Raw genomic sequence first — 20,917 nt, 5'->3', positions numbered from 1 at the left:
GGTACAGCCGCCAAGAAAGTATCAGTAAGATTAAATCATCCTTAGGATTACCCCATGTGCCTCCGCCGCAGCCTTTGTCATCCCGCAAATGTCCATCGCTCGACGGTTTAAATTAGACCACAAGTCCACTTCAACTGCTGCAGAACTTGTTGCTATACGCGAGGCAATACGATTCCTTGCAAGAGAGCCTCCTCGCATATGGACTTTATTTTGCGACGCCAAACCCGCTCTTCAAGCCATTGAGTGCGTTATGAGACAACGCCCTTATTATGTTTTAGCTCTAGAAATCGCAGAGCTTCTCGACATTGCGACCAAATGCGGCCAGCACGTCACCTTTCAGTGGATACCTGCACACTGTGGCGTGATAGGAAATGAACAAGCAGACGCTGAAGCTAAAATAGCTGTAAATAATGCGCCAGAAGTAAGCATCGCGTTCTCACGAACAGACACGAATGCCCTGCTTCGGTGCGTCATGCGGAACTCTACACTTGAGTACTGGACCAATCCTGATCGACGACACAAGAGACTGCACAAATGGGACCCAGAAATGAAGTTCCGCATGCCTCATGAACTGAAGAGGAGCATAACAAGTCTGCTACACCGGATTCGTCTTGGTGTTGCACTCACGAGGCGTTATACGCATATCATCGGCTGCAGTGACACTGGTCCCAACTGCGATCACTGCCCAGTGCCAGAAACACTTGAGCACATATTTTGCTCATGCCCAGCGTACGCGCGAGAACGGCAGAGCCTCATTTCAACTATTCAGCGAGTGACTAAAAGACCAATGTCTGACGAGATTGTCTTAGGTCCTTGGCCTGACGCCAGCAGCGCAGCTGTGGTCATCGAAGCGACTATAGCCTTCCTTCAAGCCACTGGACTCCATGTACGGCTATAGTATGACCTCAACGGGATGGACATGTACATACGCACCTCCTAATCTTATCATCATCATTCATCGCTCTTTTTATCCCCTCCCCCCTTCCCCAGTGTAGAGTAGCAGGTCAGAGCAAACTAACGCTCAAGCCGACCTCTCTGCCTTTCTTCAAATAAACCTCTCTCTCTCTCTCTCTCTCTCCTTAGGACTCGAACCATTGTTGTTGCGACGGAAAATTGCAAAGCTGTGCCTTTTCCATCGAATATATTATAACTTCCCACATCTGCATGGAAAGCTTCTTATTCCACCAACCCGTACATCTCGTCGCCTTTTTAACCCTTGCAGCATCCAGCGCTTGCATGGTTCAACTTCTTCCTTTAATCAATCGTTTTTGCCTAGCACTATCGCAGAGTGGAACAAATTACCAGATAGAGTTGTCAGCGAGCGTAACCACATTATCTTTAAACGGCTGCTTACTGATTACCTCAAACTCTAACCTTATAATGACCGTACTGTGTTTTCCTTCTTTCGCTTTTTCTTTTTTCCTTTTTTCTTGCTTTTGCATTGTATTCGGTGTGCCGCGAAGTTTTTCCTTTTTTGTGTGTGTTCCTTTTTTCTTTTTAGTTGTGTTCTCAAATGAAATCCACAGGCTGTAGGAAATTGTACCCATGTCTATATTCCTATTCTTACCTCCTGTAACCCCCCCCCCCCCCCCCTTATGTAATACCCCGACAGGGGTCCTTAAGGGAAAATAAATGATGATGATAGTGAAATACCAAGAACCAATTTCTTTTACCGACAGTTTTTCGCATAACATTTAAAGAACTTCAAAAGAAATGTGACAATATGACATCGGCTACAGACACTTTTCTGCGCCGAGTACATAAAAGTCGCAATTCTTGTCAGTCCTCCGACTTGCATACTTTCACAGATCTTAAATTCCATTTTTTTTTTTTGCGCGAAGGAATATACTTATAGTAACACCTGACTATGGTGTTTTTTCTATCATCTTGTTTTGTAAAATCTTGTTTTTTAAATTATTAACAGTACAAAAATAATTTCGTAGAAATAGTTTTGCGACGTGAAAAAGATATCCAGGGATGGGAGGGAAACTGGTGGCGTCGATCCCATGCGCTGTGAGCATTCATTTTCTTTTTTACAATACGGGAGCATTCCATTCGCGAACGATCAAACTGGCTGTTTTTTAGACATGACACGATATCGTTCACGACATTTCTGTATGATTATTCTATAACGTACAAAAAAAAAGAAAAACAAAGCGGACAGCGAGTTCGATGTTTATATAAACGGATGTGGCATGGGCACGCTGCAATAGTACCACTTAAAACACAGGGTCAAGCATTATGTTCATCAATCACATTCTGGGATTTTAAGAGCCAAAACCATTATATCATTATAAGGCACACCGCAGTGTATGGCTCTGAATTAAATTTAACCACCTGGGAATCTTTAAAGAGCACCTATATCTAAGCACGAGCGTTTCTGCATTTCGCCCAATCGAAATCCGACTGCCGCGGCCGGAGCTGAACCCGCGACTTTGCAGCGCAACGTCATAGCCACTATCAGCTACCGCAACGGGTAGGGACGAGCATGAGAACACATAAACAAGCGCCCCTGTTTAAGTGATTTGTTGCAGTTCAGTATTTAAGTGGTCTGGGGCGCGATCTTGTACGCGTTCCAAAATGGAACGGAGGCGTTCCGTTCCATCGAGCCGCACACGATTGGTCAATTTCAACGTCGCGGTTCAAATTCACCAATCGTGTGCGGCTCGATGGAACGGAACGCCTCCGTTCCATTTCGGAACGCGTACAAGATCGAGCCCCTGATTGCGACAAACTTGCTTAAACTGCAGTACAGATAAATCGGCTTGGCTGCTAAATGCTCAGCTTAAACGGACGACATGCCCACACCTTGGCGCTCCATCGGCGGAAGGCGAATGCAACACGCCACACGCACACCGGACCGGCCCCGCCCAAAATTCTTTGACACTGGCGCCGTGAACCAGGCGTGAAACATACATTCAGCTGGGAAATCAGTTATACACACAACACAAGAGAAGTGCTTACCGCAGTCAAAGTATCGTTGGGTCAGTCGGCGCTCCTTTCTTCATGCCCGCGTCCACGCAGCCGAGTCGGTAGCATACCTCGGCGTCAGCCAATGCGCGGACGGTATATAGATACATCCCGCTTTTCGTCTTGTACGCTCTTGACAAAATGTTCCTTATCGCGCAGCAGCAGATGACAACACACACTCACGTGCTTAGAGCTCACGACACACATGGCGCACACGCAGACCAAGAAAAAAAATGCAAAATGGCGACAAAAACAAACGCAAAAAAAAAAACGCAAAAAAATGCAGTGGCTTAGCTCGGCTATGCCAGGATATACGTAGCGTTAGCAAAGGTTCAGCTGATTATTCTTAGCTTTCCTGGTTGTCTAGATTGTCAAGGATTAGCTTGATTGTCATGCTTACTGCTGCTCCAATGACACACACGTGGTATACGTATTATGTGGCACACGTATATAGCCTTCTTCTGTTCATTCCTCCTACGCTCAACCGCTAATTGCCAGGCAACTACTTCGGGATCCGATGAGTCAAGCTTCTTCGTTCTTCTGCGCTGTTGAGCAGCATTTGCGCTCTCCTTCTCCATGGCTATACCACACTGGCAAACGCCAGTCAGAAGCGCAGCGGCTCCAGCGCAGTGTCAGACGGCGACTGCAGAGCGAGCGCGCGCCGGCGCCAGTGCGTCTACCACGGCTACGACGTCACTCCTATGGAATGCGCAGACCGGCGGCGGTGAGTCGCGCGCGGCGGCGGCGGAGTGCGGGAGAGGTGCCGGCTCCGGTGGCTTCGGTGCGCAATCCGTGTGACATCACTGATCCTTGCGCATGCGCAGCACCGCTCTTAATGTACCGCGCTAGAGTGACCTAGAATATGGGAGAGTGTCCAAAGCGCCGGCTCCGGCGAGGGCCTTTTTCTGTGAACTGCCGCGCCGCGCCGCTGCTGCTCCGGACCCGTGGGCTTTTCGCGCTCGCGAAGAGCGCGGGAAGCGAGGGTCGTCTGCTACGCGCTGTAGTTTTTTGCGTTCATTTTCCACGCAAAGCACTTAAACTGTATTTAACTTCAACAGTGTGGCGCTGCATGGAGCTTACCCATCTTTGAGCGTTTTTTTGTGCTTGGGCAGCAAGATAATGCAAAAACTAATGTATCAAACGCGCGGCCTAGCTCCGGTGCTAGAGTTCGGGAACGGTATTACGGTAACTGTGCGTGCGTAGAAGCGAGCTAAATGACTCCGCGCAAGGAAAGAACGTAAAAAAAGATGGGCACGTGGGCAATAGCACCATGCTGGCAAGAATAAGAGTAACGAAAAAAGTAAATTACTCACGAAGTCAAGTGAAATACTTACGTGCGTGCAGTGACCGCTTCGCTCACCACTACGCGCTTTTCACTCACGGTCGGTAGTAGTTTAGAGCCATATGCATATGTATTTATTCATGAATTTTTAAGCCTCGACAATACTTTATCATGAACAGAGCGCAGTGAGAAGGTGTAACGGAAACAAGAGAAGGAGCAGAGGCGGCCCTAACGCCGCAATATTGTTGGCCAATTTCGCTTCAGGGGATAGCGCGGTACACGAACAATTCTTGCTGTACGCTATCTCTTCAATACAAACTTCGCGCACGTTGTACCTTAAGGTTCACCGTGAGCGAAGCTGGTTTCAAATTCAGACATCCGAAAGAAAAGCCATTTCAGCTAATAGGTAAACAAACATAAAAAAAGGTAAACAAATATATATTTTTCGACATTGAAATGAATGAATGTACTACTGGCCTAGCTATTTACTCATTTCTTATGCAAAAGTTGTTGCAGCAATAGCCTTGTTTTATTAATCCGTGAATCCTCTCTCAAATTACCAACATATAACTTCTCATGATATAACAGTTATTGCTTAACGTGTGATTTTTTTACATAAACTAACAAGCATTCATGGCGCGTGATGATGTTTGTGCTTGCATTATATTGAGTGGAAAATCGTCTTGAAAATTACAATCTTTGATGCACTACAAATATCGCTATTGATTCTACATATCCCTAAAATAGTTACATTCAATCAGTAAAACATGAGAAGTTTATGTTCTGGTGATTAGTTGCCTCTTTCATTACGTAACTACAAGTACGTCATTATTTATCTTAAGTATGTGCGCTGTGTACGAACCACCGAGCGTACGCAATAAATATTCCTAAAGTTTTACTTTCACGTTAAGATTCGCTCAGTATTTGCGCTCTTGCAACAAGAAGGCGAAAGACGAGTTGCACATCCGTAAAGCATCACGTTCGTTTTCTGACGTTCGCTCGTAATTATGAAATAGGGCGTACGTACACAATGTTGTACTGTTAGCATTTCATTTATTTTGGTTTGTCTTGTTCTTTATCGCGTTAATTTTTCTCGCGTACCCTTTGCCGTGCTATAGCTTAGTGCTTTTGGTAGGCTGTACTGCTAAACTCGAAGACGCGGGTTCGATTCCCGGCCACGGCGGCTTACATTTCGATGGAGGCGAAATGCATAAAACACCCGTGTACATAGATTTAGGTGCACGTTCAAGAAACCCAGGTGGTCGAAATTACCGGAGCCCTCCAATACGTACGGCGTTTCTCATAGCCATATTGTGATTTTTGGATGTAAAACCCATAAAATTATCATTACTATTATTACCCTTTACATGTGCTCTCAGTTCTTCATGATATATGAGCAAGTTCGACACAGTGAGGTCGAGATTGGCATTCAACACGGTCTTATCGCCACACCCCCACCATCAGAGGGATTTCTGGCCGAAAAATGCGGGTTTGCACCACGCACACGTAATATTGTTTTCATTAATCGCGACGTGAATGCAAGTATATCAAGTTACTAATGCCATGACCCATCAGTCATCTTAGTCACACATTTGTGCCTTTCCACGCTATACTTTGGAATATATACCAAGTGAACGAGACGCGAGAGTTACGCGGTTTGTATTTATTTTTGGTACCGCGGCCCCACCGAAGGACACATTACGCTTCCCAAGAGCCAGTTAAGGATTTCGTCTTAATAAAGAAAAAGCAGAGCGCGGGAGGCAGTCTTATAAAACAAATCGAATGCATGAAATAAAAGAAAGGGAACGATAGGGTGTAAAAGCGTTAGCATGAGCTAGCCATATATTGCATGTTCTCCTGGTTGTCATCGCGATCTCCAGCTTATTTTCTTCTGCAGCACGTTCACGTTGCTCATTCCACGCATAACTAAATGAAGTTAGCGCGCGGAATGCGTACGTTACTCAAACAGCCGCGGACCAAACGAGCGAGAAGTAAATAACCCGTATTCACAGCCGGCAAACGCGTTCTCTGTGCGGTGAGTCACTGCGGTATTACCTTGCGGTAACTTGGTACTTAATATATCCCAAAATATTGCGATGTTGGCTAATAGCAAACAAAATATCACGCTCGTAGCAGACGCCCGCCGCCTTGGCGCGGCTTCCGCAGCGGAGAAAGCCCACGGGTCCGATACAGCAGCGCCGCGGCGCGGGAGTTCACACAAAAAGGTCCTCGCTCCTCCCATGCATTCGCGCGGCGCTTTGGACACTCTCCCATATTCTAGGTCACTCTAACCGCGCGAAACGGGCTTGGCTATGCCAGTGTAGCTAACGCTACAAAAAAAAAAAAAAAAAAAAAAAAACAACTCTAGGCGGTCCGTGTCTGTGAAACACGGCTGCAACAACGCACGGACGTGACGTCACTAAAGGACAACGTCACACGCACGCGTATTTCCGGTTTCTTGTGGGCGCGTAGTTTGATTTCATGTTATTCGCACGTGACATTCAGTTGATTCAGTACGCATCCCGTCAGCCGCGCTTCCGGGTCGTGTTTTTCTGCTGCCACTGGTACTGGTCCCCAGGCCTGGTTGCAACACTCCATTTGCTAGTAGGTACAGCGTTTGACCGCTGGCGCCAGCCGCGCCACGCTGCGCCGCTCGCGCGTACCGCGTTTCTAGGTGGTTCCGTTCACCGAGGGCGCTCGAACGCAATCATATGGTTCGCACGAATGCCACGCTTGGAAGCATAGAGTTTCATATTACTATTTAGAAACTCTGTGCTTGGAAGCGTGGCTGTATGGCTGAGTGGTTACGGCGCTCGCTTCGGGATCTTGCGTACGCGGGTTCGAAACCCGCTCAGGCCACATTTTTTTTTTCTTATATCACGTTTTTCCTTTTTTTCTCTCTCTCCGTTTGCCAGCGCGGTCGCTTGAACCCCGGCGCCACGGCGGCTGAGCCGTGCTCCCTCAAGGGCTGCAGAAGATAGCGCCAACCTTTCCCTTTCCCTCAAGAACCACTTATCGCGGCAGCCGTGGTGCCGGGCGCCGACGCGAAGCGGCGGTCGTTGGGGTGTTGCGGAGCGCAGCGTAGCAACACCCCAAATAAAAAAATACTGCTCCAGTCAGGTAGACTGCTCCCTCCCTGATAGCGAGATTATATTTGGATCATCAAAACAGTGATGCGTTTATAATACCACCGATCCCAACAGCAGGCAGTCACCATCAGCCCAGCGTTTTCTCCGTCAACGCCTCCTCCGTTCCAACGGCGGCGGCTCGAAACATGGTACGCGCGAGCGGCGCAGCGTGGCGCCAGCGGTCAAACGCTGTACCAACTAGCAAATGGAAATACGCGGCCTGGTTCTGCTGCATCCTCGCAAGCCTTTAACATCATCCTTTTATATGCGCGAAAGCTGCATTTGAGCGTTATTTTATATTTACTGGCGTTATATTAATCTTTTCTAATAAGTATTTTGTTTGTATTTTGATTATTTTTGTCGCGTATCTGCCGTTCTTGTTGCTCCTGTTCGCGACCGCTTGCTTCGTTCATCCCTAGCGCGGATTTCTCGGATTTGTCAATATATATACTGCTGACTAGAAGGTAGCCTTCTTACATGTGTGTGAAAAAAGCTCAGATTTATTTTCTCGCAGTTTCATCTTTTCTTTTTCTCGGTGTTATTTTAGATTGTACTGCTTGCGAAATGACACGCGTTTTGGTTGCCGGCGACTCGATGGTGAAATACTTGGACCAGTATTTCCTATCGCGTCGTCGTTTGTCAGTCAGTGTTGCCGCGCATAGAGGATTAAAGATTGAGGATTTGCTCTCAATGATTGCTGACAAGCTAGCTGGTTTTGATGCCATCGTGCACGTTGGCACTAACCACACTGATAACAGTGTCAGCGTGTGCATCGACAAGTATCGCCAGCTAGCTCAGGGGATCATTGAAAGGAATTCCATGGTGCATGTAGCTTTTTCTGCCATTCCTCCTCGGGGGCAGAATCAGTACCGCCCATGGGAAGATCAGTACTCTTTGTTGAATGACAACTACAAAAAGGTTAATGCTGCCCTGATGCAGTACTGCCACAAGTGTGGCTTCACTTTCCTGGGTGGTCTCGTGAACGACTGGCCCAGCTACCTGAGCAAGGATGGTGTCCACCTGAGCCGCTTTGGTAACAAGGTGCTGGCAGACTACCTGTACCAGGAGGCCTGCACCTTGTCCATCCATCTGGAGAGATGCCGCATCCAGCAGTGCTACGAGGAGACCCAGGCACCTTCTTCATGGACCAGCCGGACTCGCAGGACAGCATCCCTGCCATCTCAGAGGCTGACTTTCCACCACTTGGTTTGCATATTTTCATTTCTTCTCAAGCAGCAAGTGGACCTTCCGCAGCACCAGCTCCTCTCTGGGAAGCCAGCACTGCTCCCTTGCAGAGGCACGACACCAACCAGCCGACCAGAAGCCTTCAAGGTGCTGGCTTTTCACTTGTTGGCGGTGTCCGTGTCCGTTGCAAGGGTAGCAAGGCTTGGTGGACCTGGGACAGCCTGCCTTCCCCCATTTTCCATGGCACAAGTGTACCAAGCAGGGGAAAAGCCGAGGGGAGATCTGATGAGCCAATGATCCCTGGTCGAGGTGCAAGCACCACTTGTGTCAGGAGAACTAGGAGAGCCACGCAGAAGCATGAGAGTGCTTCTGTTGTGTGCTCTTCTGTGAGAGAAGGAGAGGCCAGTGCTCGAGAAGCAGCTGTGCCAGAGGCTGTCTTCCAGTGTGGTGACAGTGAGTGGAAGCTGGTAGTATCGAAGAGACGGCGGCGGAAGGCTGCGGCACTGCACAAGCAAGAGTGGAGCTGTGACCTGGCTGCAGACAGGGAAGGCAAAGTTCTCGCTGTGACAGCTGCCAAGTTCTTCAAGTTTGTTTCACCTTTGACAGCAGTTGTAAGCCAGAAACAGACGCGCATTGACAGTGGAAGGTCCGAGTCTGCTTCTTCTACTGTCTCTGGTAGCAAGCTTGAAGGACAAGCTGTTGCCTCTCGGGATGCCATTTGTGACAGTTCTGGCAAGGTGCAGCATGTGGCTAGCAGGCAGAATAAAGACTGCTTGGTAGTTGCTACGGCTGAGTGCAGACCTGTCATAAATAGTGCTCCACATGAGGTCACTGTGTGCAAATGCTGTAGGCCAGGAACAATGAAGGATGGAGGGCAGATCACGAGCAATCCTGGCACAGAGGCTGGTGACCTTAACAAAGCTGGGTGCATTGCTTCCACGCGACATAGGTGTTGTGAGGCTGCTTTGACATCCAGCTGCAGGCCTGCCAGCTCTGATGCCCAGGCTGTTTGTGAAGGTGCTGGTGCCAACACAACCAGAGTTCCTAATCCTGTGAATGTATTGCATGGTAGAGGCAACAAAGTTTATTTAAATGCAACATTTGATAATTTTATTTCTTTTAGGCAAAGCTTTGATGAGTGGTGCAGAGAGGGCAAGCACATAGTCACAATAAATAAGTCTCACAGAAGTCCATTTGCAACAGAATCTAAAGAGTTTGAGTATATTAGGATTTCATATTGCTGTGTTTATGGTCGTCCCATAAAACCAAAAGGCACAGGAAAGCGACCCAAGCAAGCATACAATGGTACTGGTTGTGAAATTGCAGTATCGGTGAGCCTGTGGAAATCGCCTACTCTGCACTATAAGATAATCAAGCTGCAAACTAAGCGTAATCACACAACGAATTATTCTGACTTGTATCCTCATAGCAGGCTTCTGAACGATGCAGAGAAGGCAGAATTCTTTGATTTTGCCAAATGTAATATTGGCCCAAAGCATTTTAAAAATTTGGTCGAACAGAAAACAGGCAAGAAGTTAACTACGAAAGATGTTAACAATTACAAGCAAAGGTTTTCTATTCCTATTCGAAACGAGCAGGCTCACGGAGAAATGGTTTTAGAAAAAATACGCACCTTGTTAGCAAATAATCCAAACTGGGTCATTCACTATGAAAAGAATCAAAATAATAAGCTGCAATTTGTGCTGCTTCAGACAATGCACATGCGTGAGATTTTAGAAAAGTATCCGGAGATTTTATTTATTTACGGAACATATAAAGTAAACATTGAAGGCTATACCTTGTACTCTATTTTGATTGAAGATGGTGGAGGTCGCGGGAGACCTGTGTGCTATGCCTTTTTACGAAATGAAACGACTGAAATTGTGCAGGCTATGTTTGCCAAGTTCGCAGATTTTAACCCGTTTGTTGTGTCGGCTTGCATAGTAGTCATGATAGATAAAGATATGAATGAGCTGCGCATTTTGACCAAGATTCTTCCTAATTCTCAAATTTTGTTGTGTACATGGCATGTGCTGCACTGCTTTCAGCAAAAGGTAAATGAGAAAGCTAGACTCCAGCATGATCAGTTACTTCCTCTCCTAAAAAAAAAATTGTTTATTCCTTCACGGTACAGGACTACTTAGACAAACTTGCTGAGCTCAAAGCTATGGTTTCTAAAGATTTTATTTCTTATTACATGCAGAACTGGCACTCCTGTAAAGAAATGTGGGTACATGCATATCGGCAAAAACTGCCTACATTTGGTAATAACACGAATAATCGCATTGAGTGTCACAATCCAAAGATTAAAAGCTATCTCACTTCAAGCATGCATTTGGTTCAAGCCATAGAAGCATTAGTAAGTTATATTGACACGGATTTCTTATGTTTAAAATTTTCCAAGTTTAAGGAAATGAAACTGAACCTAAATGTAAATAATGGCAGTGAGCCATTTCAGCTAGCCTTGTCCCGTAATTGTACTTTTGAGGCCACAGGTAAAGTACTAGAGCAGTATTAACGGTTTAAAAAAGTAGATTATCTGGTCACATCCACTGCTAATTCTTATGTAGTGGCATCTGCAAGTTCTGAGCACAGTGTTTCTTTATGCCTGACGCGTTGCATGTGTGCTTTTTATAATCAGTACAGTTTGCCTTGTGCCCACATTTTAGCAGCATGCCATTTTGCCCAGCAAGACCTTTTCCAAGCCAAGGAATGCATCAGCGAACCGTCGATCACTCTTCATGGCAAGGAATTTCATTACTTCTGCAACTTTTGATTATGCCTAGTTTGTCGCCACGGCCGTGATGTATCACTGTGGATTGCGCAAGTCATGGTTCTTTGAATTTTGGTATATATGTTAGACGATCCTTCAATAAAATATCAGTTGAGAGTCAGCGCCGTGTTGTCGTTTTTCCTTCCTTTTGTCTGTGTCTTGTTTGCGCTGTTACGATCCTTACGATGAAGACCTTTTCGACAAAGCATGCATACTGGACAGGTGGTGCAAGGATCATTTCCTGAGCGACAGCTGCATGGCCTCTGGTGCCACACCAGTAGTGACAAGCAGCATTCAGATGCCACCATCTGTGAAGCTGGACGCTGTACAAGAAAAGTATTCTTACACCTACAAGAGACTTTGTGAAATGTCCAAGACTGTTGCTAATGTATTAGCTAATTGTGGTGAGAAGGAGCTAATGGAAAAACTTGCATCATGCGAGGCATTCTTCAGGAACTTGACCACCTTTCCTAGTAATCAAATTACAGTTAGCTTACAAGGTACACCAGCTCCATTACCCCAAATGACTGCTACAAGCAGTTACAGGCATTCGAATAGTAGAAAGCTTGTTGTATCTTTGGTGAAAGCAACAAGAGGACGGCCAAGGAAAGTCAGAGCTGTTAAGCGCAAGGTTTTATCGCAAAAGAATATAGTAGGCCTTGCAACGGTGACAGCAGACATGTTAAATGTCTGCAAACGCTACTCTCTTTCAGATGCTGATTTAAATGCTTTAGTACAGGGCACCTCGATATCAGACAGCGTAATTAATGTAGCATAATACTTAATTCATGAAAAATTTCCTCATTGGGATGGCTTTCAAGATGTGCTTCTAGGTCAGCGTTTACAATATACTCAAGTAAAAAGCCCTTTTATTCAAATCTTGCATGTCCGAAACCCCGGTCACTGGCTTACAGTAAGCAATGTTGACGCTGATGAAAACACGGTGTTTGTATATGACTCAATTGACCAAGATACTGCTTCTGATGCCGTCAGGCAAATCTGTCGTATGCTAAAATTGCAGTCTCCAACGCTGACCATTCGCACTAAAGGTGCACAAAACCAGCGCAACACACTTGACTGTGGCTTGTTTGCAATTGCAAATATGTATTATGTAGCATCAGATAGGCGTCCAGAAAATTTAAACCTTAATCAGAGTATGCTGCGCAGACATTTGCTGAAATGCATACAAAAAGGCAACATGGAAGATTTTCCACTCACAAGCTCTCTCACTGTTCGTGTGCGGCCAAAAGATTGCATTTACAAGTTGCATTGTGTGTGCAGGCAACCGCAATATGCTGGAGTAGTACTGTACATTTCATGTGCATATTGTTCAAGAGGATTTCACAGAGCATGCCTTGGTCCTTTAGCAGATAAATGGGATAACAAAGTAATTGTGTGCTCTAAGTCATGTTTGGCTACTGCCAAGGAAAAGATCCATACTCATAGTACATAGCATTCTTCTCTTGGTACAGTGAAACCCGAACATAACAAACCAGACCAGCATAAACTGAATTCTCCTCTATATCACACACGCATAACTTGACTGTGATACTCATGTCAGACACTTGCTCATAACAGGGGCTTTTTTTTAGCCTAAATGCAAGAATAATCAGAAGCATTCCAGCAGTGTACTATAAGCAAGGTCCAACCGAGTCGCAATTTTTAGCGACTGGCAAGCTGTTCAAGGCACAAGTAAAAATTGCTGTCTACTATGCGTAGTTCCGTTTACAAAAAAGCAGATACCTTTGGCTTAATTTTTCCACTGAAGACAAAAAATTCGTGTAGAACAAACACAATACAAAAGTTTTTCATTTCGTTATATATGGGTTGGATTTAAAGAGTTACCTAATATAGTGAACTATTTTTAGTGCATAGGCCTGCTTGTTCTAATTAGGTTTCAGTGTATCCACAAGCTACCAGTAAACACTGGTACAACCCAGTGATGTGATTTTTTTTATTGTTTTAGGCAGTTTTAAATTCTAGTCATTCTAGTCAACTCTACTGGCAAAGAAGGGCAACATTTCATGTGAAGGTAGCAGAACTAGTTCTAGTCAACTCAACTGGCAAAGAGGGCAACATTTTATTGTGAAGGAAGCAGAGCTAGTTCTAGTCAACTCGTTTCTGGCCAAGAATTGCCACATTCATCGTGAAGGAAGCAGAGCGAGTTCTATTCTACTCTACTTTCAAAGTAGGGCACCATTTCATCGAGGAGGCAGCCAGAACTAGTTCTAGTCAACTCTACCCAAACTAACCTAATATAACCTAACCCCGGTGGCAATTTACAATTTATTTTTACACTTCAATGCTGTTAAGAGGTTTATTTGTTCATTCACAATGCACTAACATAGTTCCATTGGTAGTTGTTTAACTGCTTTATGGTTGCCTGCGGCATCGGGATTGTTACGGCTCAACTGCAAGGAACAAGTTCCCAACATATTTTTGATCGGTTATTTGATTTGGCATGGGCAGACTTCAGCATCTAAAGAGCGTCACCCCCAGTGTCTCATTGTTCTTGACACCGCCAGCTGGCGTCGACAATCCCTCGGGAACTTGTTTATTGTGGGCTTTAATGTGGGCAGGTTCACTTTGTATTATTCAATTTGAAAACCTGATTATTCTGCTTCTAAGTAGCCACAAGTATTTTGGATATTCAAATATGTTACAAAATTTGCTTTCCATTGGTCTGGTACAGCTTTAGCAACCAAAATCTGTACTTGCATTGCCCACATTACCTTCCTGTTGCCGCAAGTCTCTCGGCGGAGCCTGACCGCTACAGAGCGCGTTCTCGGGTGGCGGATAGAGAAAAGTCTTGTCATGAAGCCGTGCTAAGCAGCTTCATGCAAGACAGGCACGTGTGCCCGCGGACCAACAGGCTAAAAAAAATGCTACACAGCAGCACTCAGACTGTCAGTGTCAAGTTCATATTTGAGTGCAAGTTGCAGATTATTTTTAATCCTTTGTACTTCACTTGTGCTTTTTTTCCTCTTTTGTACAGGTCCCCTAGATGTACCACCTGCGTGCATTCACTACCATCAAGTCATCAGGAACGCGTGTACCTCTATGTGAATTGTATGCTATTTTGTCCAAGATGAAAAATCAGACTTGTATAGTTTGCTGTAATGGTTCTGCCGATAAAAGTTTGGTTATAAATGTTTACTTTTCCTGCAAAGCTGGCATTGTATATGTGACAGGCCAATGCAGCATTTTACCTATATATAGCTTTTTTCAAAAATTTTTTTTTGCAGGTGCACAATATTTACCTGCTATGAAATTGGGAGCATTGCTTCCCTTTGATATAGTGAGTGCAAAAGCTAGAATACAAGAAAAGCACACAGCACAACAAAAAGATATACACTGGACTTTTTTTTTTTGTACTGTGTGCATGGAATCCAAGTTGCACTGCATAGTTGATACGAAACACACAAGACGATTGTGCATCATCTTGTGTGCTTTAGCATTTTTACTTAGGAGTATTTTGTATCAGCTATGCAGCACAACTTGGCCTCTGTGTTCAATAACCAACTAGCCTCCACATAACTGTTTGTTTTTTGCCCTAACTAAGTTAAGTGCCAACTAGGTCCTCGGTTAGCCTTTTTATATATTACTACTCTTTGATCGGGTGCTTATCACTATCAAATTTGAGGCAAGGTATAGCTTTGCCTACAATTTTTATTGTCCATTAACACAAGTGGACAGACACAACAGCATAAAAAATTATGCTAAAGGGCAGCACTCGAATCCAACGCTCAAGTCCAGATTATGCTCTTTTGCAATGAACTCGCATTAAATGCACAACACACATTTATTGTTGGACTGTCTTTCACATATGCTTTTACTGGTGCGTGGGTGATCAAGTATTGGGCTCCTGTACCTACACTGAGCATACTTAAAGAATTGTAACACGTTTCAATGATCCAGATCACATTTTTGTATGCACTATACATGTTGATTTTTCTAGAATGCATTCTGAGTATCCCAGAGACATTGTGTTGCGAGACTTGTGTATATTACGCAGATGTTCAGTGAACATCTAGAAAAGGGCATTGAAATGTTACCTGAAAATGGCCTCAATATTAATTCAAAGTTATTCATATTTTGTTTGAGTGAAAGAATACAGCACATTTTTATGGTGTATGACAGTGTAGCCCACCTAAATGTTACTTTAATGTAGCAGAGTAATTTGTATGCTCATTAAAACAGCTATATATAAAGGTAGCCTGCTTTAATACATGAAATGGGTGTGAAAAGGTGTGACATATTTGAGGGATAAAAATAATACCAAGGTAATTTCACTACAATTGTTAAAACTTGCTGTTGAGCACTCACTCAAAGCACCTAAATAAACTTTTCCACGCCTTGTTTACATACTATCACTACAAACACTGTTGAGCATGCAAAAAATTTCAATTAAATAAGTAGTAACGTGAAAGCTCATTCGTTTTATTAGACATCTAGAGGAAAAGCTAAAAATTATATGTGATGTGGAGAAAACATGTAAACATGCACAACTTAAGCATTTCACGATTCAGCTACTAGGAATTTATGGCTTTTTATTATCATTTTGCTGCAGGCTAAGGTAACCAATAAAAACTAAGGATTTGACAGCATACTTTGCCACATTGAAATTCATATCGCCCTGTTGTTTGGATGCTTCAGGCCACAAGTAGCTGCTCTAGGCACTTTAATGCTTCCACCAAAAAGTGAACCCGTATGGCTTGAAGTGCTTTTTCTTTGCACCAAGAAAGAAATGTGAACAGGCTCATATATATTAATGCGAAATTTGCTAAACACTTCTTTCTCTAGGGTTTCAGAATTGGTAGAGCACACTAGAGCACTGCACGGGCCTGATATTTCGGCCCGAGCCCGGCCCGGGCCCGCTTTACGAGGCCCGAGCCCAGCCCGGGCTCGTAATACAAAGCACGACCCCGGCCCGGGCCCGGGCGTACATGACCGAGACCAGCCCGGGCCCGGCCCGGGCCCGTGGTTCCAAGCCCGGGCCTGACCCGGGCCCGTGTTACTGAGCCCGGGCCCAGCCCGGGCCCGGGCGTTCATTACTAAGCTTAGCGAAGGCCCGCGTGTGCATGACCAGGCCCGGCCTGTAAGAAAAAAATCTTTTTTTACTTACAGATTGCACCGTATCTGTCAGCGTCACCTTCTAGAGGTTTAAAAAGCTGCAGTATATAAACAATAAAAGGCCGAAATCTTTGTTTCTCCCACGGGAACATCAGTAATCCGGCCCATTGGCCATGCTACTATTTTTCTGCTGGTGCGCATGCACTTACCTTGATTTGTACGATATGGTTCTATGATGTTATTTAGCATCCAAATATACAGGGCGTTTCATTTTAGCTGAACCAAATTTTTAAAGATTGCCTGTGGCAGATAGCGAATTATAATCCTTGATCTAAACTACTCGATGAGGCGGCCATTACTTACACGAGAAATAAAAACGCCTAATTGAAGAATTAACATTATAACGCTAATTAACGTTTTAATAATTTATTTTATGGCACATCTTTCAATCTACGAATTATAGCCACCGAGTTCGCAAGGCGTATCCACTTGGAACGAATTCTCAGGACTAAACCAGTTTCTAGATAATAATTTTCAATGTGTCCGACGAAATCAATCAAATCAAATCAATTTATTGTCCAGTTTACATGCTGGACGGTCATTTTGGACTAAAAGCTACATATGTAGCTTGACATATGTACATATGTAGCTGGGCAGGCCACGTAATGCGTAGGATGGATAACCAGTAGACCATTAGGGTTACATAATGGATACCTAGAGAAGGAAAGCGCAGTCGAGGTCGGCAGAAAACCAGATGGGATGATGAAGTTAGGAAATTTGCAGGTGCAAGTTGGAATCAGCTAGCGCAAGACAGGGGTAAGTGGAGATCACAGGGAGAGGCCTTCGTCCTGCAGTGGACATGGATAGGATGATGATGATGATGATGATGATGATGATGATGATGATGATGATGATGATGATGATGATGATGATGATGATGTAGCTTGACGTGACCCAAAAGACCAGGCAAGGCAATAGTACAGCAAACAGTGTGCACACATGCACCATAATTCACATATATTTCCAGCTGTCGCTGGAATTCCTCATAGACGAAATAGCTATGAACGGAAAGACAACGAATATTTGCGTCACGACGAGTTAACAGAATTGGAAAAAGTTTTAACAGAATGCATTTTAAACAATAATAGCTATACAAAACAACGCTACACCACCTATACAACATAGCATGAGCCTGCATTTTACAAGATCAACGTTTGCTAAGAAAACGAAGCAGGATTTACATTATATACTCAGAACCATACACAAAGGCATAATAATAATCACATCAGATACACTACAAACGACCAAAGTTTCAGCTGAGTTCTTTCTTACAGAAATTACCGCCATTTTTGTATCTGTTCAAAGTGAATGGTAGGTAATGTATTAACGACTGATGCTTATAGAGTGTTCTGAAGTATGGATTTCTTGTGTTCGCATTAATGCGACGACGCTCTAAGGATGCTAATTGTTTTATGTAGTTCCAAGCTAATTCTGACATGGATAGCCTAATGGATGGTCAAAACGCCTAATTGAATATTTAACATAATTACGCGAATTAACTTTTTAATTATTTTACGGCACATTTTTCAATCTACGAATTATAGCCGCTGAGTTCGCAAGGCGTATCCACTTGGAACGAATTCGCAGGACTGAACCGTTTCGATATATTAATTTTCAAAGTGTCCGACGAAGTGCATGGGCGTTCCAGTTAACTTTTTGAGGAAAACGCTGTTTTATGCATTGAAGCACAAAAGTAACTGGCCTTAGCGCTAAAATAATGCCATAGTATCGAAACTGGTAATAGTGCGATCGCAAAAGCGGTAACATGGAAATGGTTTCAGGAGTGGTTCTTTGTATAATTTATTTTTCCTTATGCGGAAACAATGTTCGTTTTTGCGGAAACGAAAAAAATTAGCGTAGCTTGCACTGGCGGCGCAATGCTAAAGAGACAGCGGAGATGATGGGCACCTAGCTATAGTCCTGGCTTTTGGGCTAGGCTAAGCACTACCAAGTCATCCCCAGCATTTCCCGGAATTTATTTATTATTGATTGATTATCGATTAGCTATTGATTGGCTATCGATTGTCTATTGCAAGATATTGGCCACGTATTTGGGATAGGCTAAGCACTACCAAGTTATCCGAATTTATTGATTATTCATCCATTATCGATTAGCTATTGATTGACTGTCGATTGGCTATCGTAAGGTATTGGCCGCGTATTTGGGCTAGGCTAAAGTCATCCCCAGCATTTCCGGGAATTTATTGATTATCGATCGATTATGGACTAGCTATTGATTGGCTATCAATTTCTTATCGATAGGCAATTAGTCCCCATCATTCTTAGCTAGACTTAACTAGGCTCAGCTTCGCAAGTTCACAGGTGTATGTGCTATTGCGCTTGGACCCTTTCTGCACTGCTGCCAGGATCGGCCCACATTTTTGCATTCAGCGGACACATTAGGCCCGGCTGAAACAGCTCCGCTGTTAAAAATGAGAACTTCATCTGTTTTACTATTTTCTTTGATAAGATATAATCATCTGATGAGATATACAGTCAAGAGAGCGGGGTGGATCTGAGAACAAACGGGGATAACCGATATTCTAGTTGACATTAAGCGGGAAAAAATGTAGCTGGGCAGGCCATGTAATGCGTAGGATGGATAACCGATGGACCATTAGAGCTACAGAATGGATACCAAGAGAAGGGAAGCGCAGTCCAGGACGGCAGAAAACTAGGTGGGGTGATGAAGTTAGGAAATTCGCAGGCTCAAATTGGAATCAGCTAGCGCAGACAGGGTTATTGGAGATCGCAGGGAGAGGCCTTCGTCAAGCAGTGGACATAAATATAGACTGATGAAGATAATGACAATCATCTTGCACGTGTCACTTCACCTTGGCACAGAATGCATTGAACCAGGCAATGCATAACGGTCGCGTGTGTTCGAAGGCCTACTTAGGCCCTTCAATGAGTCTGGCCCGAGCCCGGCCCGGGCCCGCGGCCTCAAGCCCGAGCCCGCCGACAAACGCTTCGGACGGCCCGGCCCGGCCCGGGCTTTCGGGCCGGCCCGGGCCCGTGCAGTGCTCTAGAGCACACTAAACATACACGTAGAGCAAGAAGTTATCCGCTGACTGCGCCACTTAACATCCTACCATGCTGTGGTGAAGCTATGCAGTAGACCCATCCCTTTTCCCCTGCACCTAACTGAAAGAAGCTCACATCAATAAATAGGTCATCTGCAGAGTGTCACAGAATTCTGTTTTGAGAATTCTTTGCATGTGCTAATGTTTCTCCAGATATGCCGCATAAGTAAATTAAGAAAACTAGGCTAGAACATAGCACTGCTAACTGTCTAAGTATGCAATAGGTTGTGAGAATTGTGACATCTCGACACCTGCGTGCACGTGCGACCTTGCACACTCTCGTTTATCAAAGTGACGTTCCTATACCTCGTACCTCTCACAAGCTTGCGATTTCATGCAAACTGTGACACACTTGTGTACACTCAACCCAGTTCTAAAATGGGTGAAGTCTGCCCATAATGCTATAAAGCAGTGTGTGACTGTTGGTGGGATCGAATCTGTCTTCCAGCACAGTGGCCCTATGTTCTAACCATTAATCCACAATTGCACGCGTACTTCTCTCATGTCAAAGTCACTCTTGGACAGTGGCGTACCAATTATTGCTTGAGTGGAGGGGCAAACTGCAAACGATCTCTCAACTCTCTGTCTCTCTCTCTGTCATTATATATATATATATATATATATATATATATATATATATATATATATATATATGGACTTACTATTACAATAAGTGAAAAAGCCTGGAAATGTATCTGTCAGTTATTTTTAGATTGATCACCAGACATAGATATATCTACAAATCATACATGGTGAACCATGGCAGCCTGAAATATTATTTAAATTTCCATTTATTTCTTGCAACTATATAAAGTCTCAAGATGATGCAGGTACAAAAGGCAGTGAGCGTCCAGAGGTTCCTGATCCCACCCAGTAGCCCCGCAGGGCACGTAAAGAAAATCCCCATTTGTTACAGACAATTTTACTAATTAAACAAGAAATTGTACTTTCTGTTTAGGTCTACAGCACAAATGTATCGCTAGTTAAGGTAGTAGTATTATCGAGGTTATACACAATGAAGTATAATCAACATGAATGACTCTCAATATTCACACAAGACAGCAGATGTGTGCGACCTTGGAGAATTACAACCAAATTTCCAGCAAAGCTGTTTCTTTCGAACAGTTGAAATGAAAATTTCAGTTTCCTGTAATTACATCGCACTGTTAAAAAGTTGCCTGTATATTACTTTTCTGTTGGAAATCTGGCTTGCATGTAATGCTTTGGAGTACTTCTTTTTGGAAATTAAAAAAAAGCATTAATTAACTAAACACGTTACTTCGTCATAACGTTTATCCTGGTGTACTACCTCCCTACTCATCCCCCCCCCCCCCCCCCCCGCCCTCTCAAATTTCTGTAGATT

General features: G+C 44.2%; 2 protein-coding genes across 3 annotated transcripts in view; both read right to left on the bottom strand.

Moving 5' to 3' along the window:
- LOC125946600 (homeobox protein ceh-62-like) overlaps positions 1-3,175 on the bottom strand; it is a 55,067-nt gene extending 51,892 nt beyond the window's left edge. For both annotated transcript variants that reach the window (XM_049670085.1, XM_049670084.1), the window contains exon 1: positions 2,965-3,175. The gene's annotated coding sequence lies outside the window, so the exon portion shown is untranslated. The remainder of the gene's footprint in view (positions 1-2,964) is intronic.
- The window catches only part of LOC119457436 (uncharacterized), a 742,184-nt gene that overhangs the window by 253,561 nt on the left and 467,706 nt on the right, over positions 1-20,917 (bottom strand). The window lies entirely within an intron of this gene.

Source organism: Dermacentor silvarum, chromosome 7, assembly GCF_013339745.2.
Source record: "Dermacentor silvarum isolate Dsil-2018 chromosome 7, BIME_Dsil_1.4, whole genome shotgun sequence".
Taxonomy (NCBI): Eukaryota; Metazoa; Arthropoda; class Arachnida; order Ixodida; family Ixodidae; genus Dermacentor; species Dermacentor silvarum.
This window is presented reverse-complemented; position numbering and strand designations above follow the sequence as displayed.